Below are 6000 nucleotides of genomic sequence, written 5' to 3' on the forward strand. Positions count from 1 at the left end.
AACTTTCATTATTTTAGTAACTTTTTTTTATTTTTCATCATTTAGGGCCTATTTCTTCAAACAATTTTCTGTAGCAGCTGTTCTATATTTACGATTATGGCAAATTCAAATAAATTCTCCAGAATGATATCGTAGCAATAGATTACAGATATGCAATATGGTACAAAAGCCAGCATATTACATAGGTAAACACTCTTTTCATTTCTCAACAGTGTTTATGTACAGCAGTTGTTTTGTCCAATTTGTGCATGCAGAAACCTGACAAACTTAAGACAAGAGTTAATGCTTTAACTGAGTTAATATCTTCCAGGTATCAACCTTCACATCTGTTCTACCTCCTCTCACACGGTTATCAGTCTGCAACCTATTTCAATTTGAGTGTGTCAACAGTGTCATTATTCTAGAAAAAATGTATTTTGAGGTAAAATATTTACATGAGATTTAATATAATTGTCCAGTAATAGGATATTAATGATCAGCTTATAATTTACACAAAAAATATGTTATTATTTGTGGTTTTATGAGCAAAAACTCGACTACAAAATGACTCTATAAAATTGCACGTTTACAGATTAAATAATCTTTGTAAATGATCAAATTATATTAAATAGATCCAGACTGGTGATCCATGTCAGAGATATAGAAATATCATCTTTGTTAATGTTGTATGCAACCATTTGAAACGTATTTTCCTATTTTAAGTATCCTCTGAGCTTGTCATGATTATATGTAACCTGAAGAAAAACCCTTAAAATGGTGGATAATTATGCAGATTACTCTTAATGTTGGGACTCAGTGCACTAACAGTAATATTATGCTACTAATTAAATTAAAAGTCAAGGAAGCTTTTTTTTTATAAAAAGTAAAAAAAAATGTGATTATAAAAAATAACTATTTTCAAGATGTATGTGCAAATAATAAGACTATTTTATATACAATGTATCTATGTATGAGTGGACATCTTCTTACACACACTTAAATTTAAAATGTTGGCTAAAACAATGTTTTATTGTTTATCGGATTAAAAACCTATACCAGATATTTTTTTATTTCTTGATGTAGTATGATAGCGTTCAACTTTATAGCCTTAACCTCTCTAAACCATTCAAATCTTGTTTTAGGATGTTAAGTTATTTGATTAACCCCTTCTGCTGCCAAAGAAGGCTGCAATGTCTATGTGGCAGCATATTTAAATGTACCTCTAAGCACAGGCATGCGGTCATAATGTTACTACCTGTTCAATTAATTATTTTTGTTTTTAATGTTTCATAAGAAACTTATTTAGATAAAGCATTTACAGATTCCTTTGATATTACATGTAAAACCTAACCTATTTTAAAGAAAATATTTAATATTGTGTGTGCTTTAACATGTAATGAGGATATTTCCTTATAATAGGACATGTAAATGGAAACCAAGGGGCTAATGAACCTGCAGAAGTTTGCAGAAACACAACTTAGCAGCGGCATGATAGAAGGATAGAGTGATGGGAACCTGACTTATATTCTCACATAATTTCATGTGTATAGCTCCTAAGATGCAACTCTCCATACCAGTCCTTGATTTTTATAGAGATATAGGTGTTTCATAGCTGTCAGAATGAACATAGAGATATGCTTGGGAATGTCCTGTGATCAAGATATAATGCTTGATAGATTTTTTATTCTAGAGTTGCAAGGGCTAAAACCAGCAGAAAGGGAAACTTCTTTGCCACGTTTCTTTGTATTTTTTTTTTTAATTAATATCTTGTTTGGCACAGAGGAACTGTTTGATACGCTTTGCTATCCCTTCTGCATGTCTGCTCTATCTTAATGTTTTTTAAAAGCTATAGATAACTGAATCATCTCTACTTCAACACATGAGCCATTCACTTCCAACATAAAATATAACCACATATAAATTAGTCACAAGGAACAAATCTGCAAATTATCAATGTGAGGTATCCTTATGAATGGATGTATGTTAAACGCTTCTTCAACATTATCTTCCATGTGACTTTCCTAATTGGACCTTTAAGAATACTTCAACTGTCTGATCTTTAAATTAGTTTTAGTACAATGAAACTACTTTTTTCCCAGATAGCTAAACTTTTAATTAAAATTCAAAGCCTTGAATCTGCCCCCAAAAAACTTGTAAACATTACAACTGGATATAGAGAGAAAACCATTAAAATAAAATGCTCAGTTCCATTTTTCTCACACTGGCATGTTTGGTTCAAAAATGTTACAGGTTCCAAAATAAATTTGTTCACATCTATGATTTAATTTAAAAATGCTTTTCAGTAATTTGATAACAGAAAGGAAATATGCCTGACAACTGCCTATAATCTCTCTCTTTCTATCATCAATCTATCTATCTATCTATCTATCTATCTATCTATCTCTATCTATCTCTATCTATCTGTTCCACTTTTAAAACAATTGTTATATCTTTTACAGGCTACATTAGCTATGAAAATGCATGTAATTCATTGTTTTGCCTTTATAAATATAATTCAGGATTTATCCATGATAATCATTAACTGTCATGCTTTTCTTTAAACAAACAGCAGCGTCTTCTCTATAGCTAAACAATGTAGTTCTGCGTCAACCAAACAAGTACTAACAAAAGAAGTTTGAAAATTAAGATCTCTCAAGAATAAAAATTATACTTCTACATAATTATTACTTATACAACATGATAAGCATGATTGAATTCCATACAAAATATATATAAATTATATTCAGTGGTGGTCCTTGAGGTTTGATTGAAGTTGCAAAGCACCATTCATTTCTTATCTCAAAGATGTCACCAGTCATGAATTTGCAATGAGGAAGATAAAAAAAAAACCATGAAACTAGGTATAGTTAATAAAAGACATAGACCTATGCATGTAGCAACTGCATATTAGATATTTAATTCTGTGGTCAACTTTTTGCTCCCCCACTGATCAAATTTGAATGTAATAAGTAAAATATTTTAAAACTATTACATTGTATAATAAAATACCTAACATGGCACATAGTTTACTTAGTGGTGAGAAAACTGTATCATATCACTCTTTCAGTACGTTTTTGCTAAATCTAAATAAGAAAGAAAAATTTGTATGAAAACTATAACTTAATTTGTATATCCTTTGTTCATAAGTGTAACATAATCATTTGGAAAATATTGCAAAGACTAAGAAACAATCCAACATTGTTGTTGTAAGTAGCCCCTTTCACAAGGCAAAAAAGTAGAACAAATGGGGAAGGATATAAAAAAATATTAGTTCATTACAAAAAGGAATTTTCCCTACATGAACCTATTGCCAAACTTCATACTCATTTTTATAAGTGGTTTGACAACCTTTGATTGAGTTATAGAGAAAAAAAGCTGTTGTACTAATCTCTAGCCATGAAAATGTCCACGATAAATTGTATTTTAGTATTTCCAAATAATTATTATCTAATACAAACTAGATTTAAGTCCCTTTGTAACTCATAAACATTTAATGTACATTTCAACTACTGTATACAGCTGTTAGATTTGTTTTGAATTTTCCTTCTCAGAACTTTAAAGAATTGAGACGTTTATGTAAAAGTTCAAATGGGTTATGATGGCAACTGTTTTCTGTTGGTAATGCTTTGTAATCTTGTAACCTGAGACATGTGAATTAGTGTGTACATATAAGTATATGTGTGTTTGTATATATATATATATATATATATAGATATATATATATACAGGTATACCCCGCTCATACAGCGGGTTAGGGATATATATATATATATATACATACAGTATATCCGATCTGGGAAGGAAAGAATAATCAAAACAAGATCAATGCTTCCAGAGCCTGTATTTTTTATTTTTTTTTTGCCTTTAACAATGGTGCTAAAGTGACATTTCAGAACATAAATTCTTACCTCATGCTTACACATTGCTGAATGAAAAGACTGAACGTTAGCATGTATTACCTCACAGTGTTAAAATAATAAAGCAGATTGTCCTGTGTGATGTTTTATTTTGCATTTTCCCTATTAAAATGTCATGTATTTATTTGGTTTAGAGGCTGGGAGACAGAATGCTCCTGGATTTTTTTTATAAAAAATATTTTTTTTGTCCCACTGTAAAATATTTATTTCTGTAAGGCTTGTTCTTCCTGTTATTTGAATGTCATCTGATTACAAATGTTGAAGTTTAGAATTGCAGGAAACGTATGCATGATATTGACATGCAGGGAGCTACAGCATGAAATAAATTTTGCTTTTTTAATTAAAAATTTCACCTTAATTGGTTGTGTTGTCATTTATTTGTCTGATGAGTCTGGTATCTAACACGTAATTGCATATCTAATAATATGGGAATATTATTCATTTCAGAATTAGGCCCTATCCTGTCTATAGATTAAAAATGAGATACAACCCAAAATATTTCTTTCACAATGCAGAGAGAGAATACAATTCTAAGCAACTTTTATATTTACTTCTATTATCAAACTTACTTTTTTTTTGTATCCTTTGTTGAAAAGTTTACATAAGTCATCTCAGGAGCAGCAATGCACTACTTGGAGGAAGCTGGTGATTGGTGGATTTACACATACATTGCTTCTCATTGGCTTAACAGATGGGATCAGCTAGCTCCCAATAGGGCATTACTACAATGTAGCTGGCTTTAAATATGTATTTAACCTCTTTTTAGGGCTTAAACACATAGTTATATGCAGGCAATAGTGCATTCTAAATACACTCTAACACATTAAAGCATTTTCTGCTCCCACTTTTACATCCTTTTAAGAAATGTTATTGTTCTTGTATTAAATCTACAAATATATGTTCTTCTGATTAATGATTATCCAACTTTTTTCAAGAAATTGTTATCATACATAAGAAAAAGTAGCAATTATTTCAGTCATTAAAAGGAGACTATGAACACCTCTTGTTGGAAAAAAAGTGTTTTGTCCCCAGCGCCCAATGAGAAAAATATGTAAGATGCCTATACCAGCTATTTGTTTTGCAACAATTGTAGAGAAGCCCCTTTACACCATTAGGACGTTCCATGATGTCCTAACAACGATGGGCTTTAAGGCCGTTAGGATGGCATGGACCGTCCCACCATATACAGTGTCCTTCAGCTTCCCCCTTTGACATAGGCAAGAATTGGCTTGGGGGGCGTACCTAGCAGCATAGGCAGTCCCCCATAATCCGTTTTCAGCCTTGAAATCACGCAATCGCATCAACAATTGTGTGATTTCATTTTTACTAGAGTACCGCCACAAAGGAGTTCAATCATTTGCGTTTTGGCTTCTCTAGGGAGTATGGAACAAACACAATTTGTACACAAAATGAAGAAGTGTTTAATGTTCTTTTAAGATTGCCCCAACTATTAAATAATAATGACCAATCCAGCTAATCATGACATAACAGCTGACGGTGCCCATATTTAGTGCAAGCAATGCATGTCAACTACATAAAATATAATGTAACCATTAAGAAGTTTTAATATTTCATGCTATAAGTGGGGATCAACCAGTACAGTCAATAAATGTAAGAATTAAAAAAATGTAAGCAAAATGATAGAATTCTTTAATATTAGTTTAGTTACTATACAGATAATTGTGCTATGAAAACACTCTATGGCAGCAGTGTTTGCAACTATGTATAGCATTGCTATAAATATTGTTGTGAACACTGCTGGCCGATGGCTACTAAAACATGCACGCTCCTGAGCTCACCAAGAATTACTCTTTAACAAAGGATACCAAGGGAACAAAGTAATTTGATAATAGAAGTACATTGAAAATGTGATTAAAATTGCATTCTCTACCTGAATTATGAATGTTTAACTTTGATTTTACTGCTCCTTAAAGTGCATTTTTGACAGATAACAGCATTGTTATAGATGGCTCACACGAAGTGCAAAGAATTGGCAACCTTAGGTATATGTGTAAAATACATATAAATAAAACTAGTTGTTTTTTATTCAAATTGAATAAACATGTTGATAGATTTTCAAACAAAAAGCATTAAACAAGCAAAA

Source organism: Bombina bombina, chromosome 8 (assembly GCF_027579735.1).
Source record: "Bombina bombina isolate aBomBom1 chromosome 8, aBomBom1.pri, whole genome shotgun sequence".
NCBI lineage: Eukaryota > Metazoa > Chordata > Amphibia > Anura > Bombinatoridae > Bombina > Bombina bombina.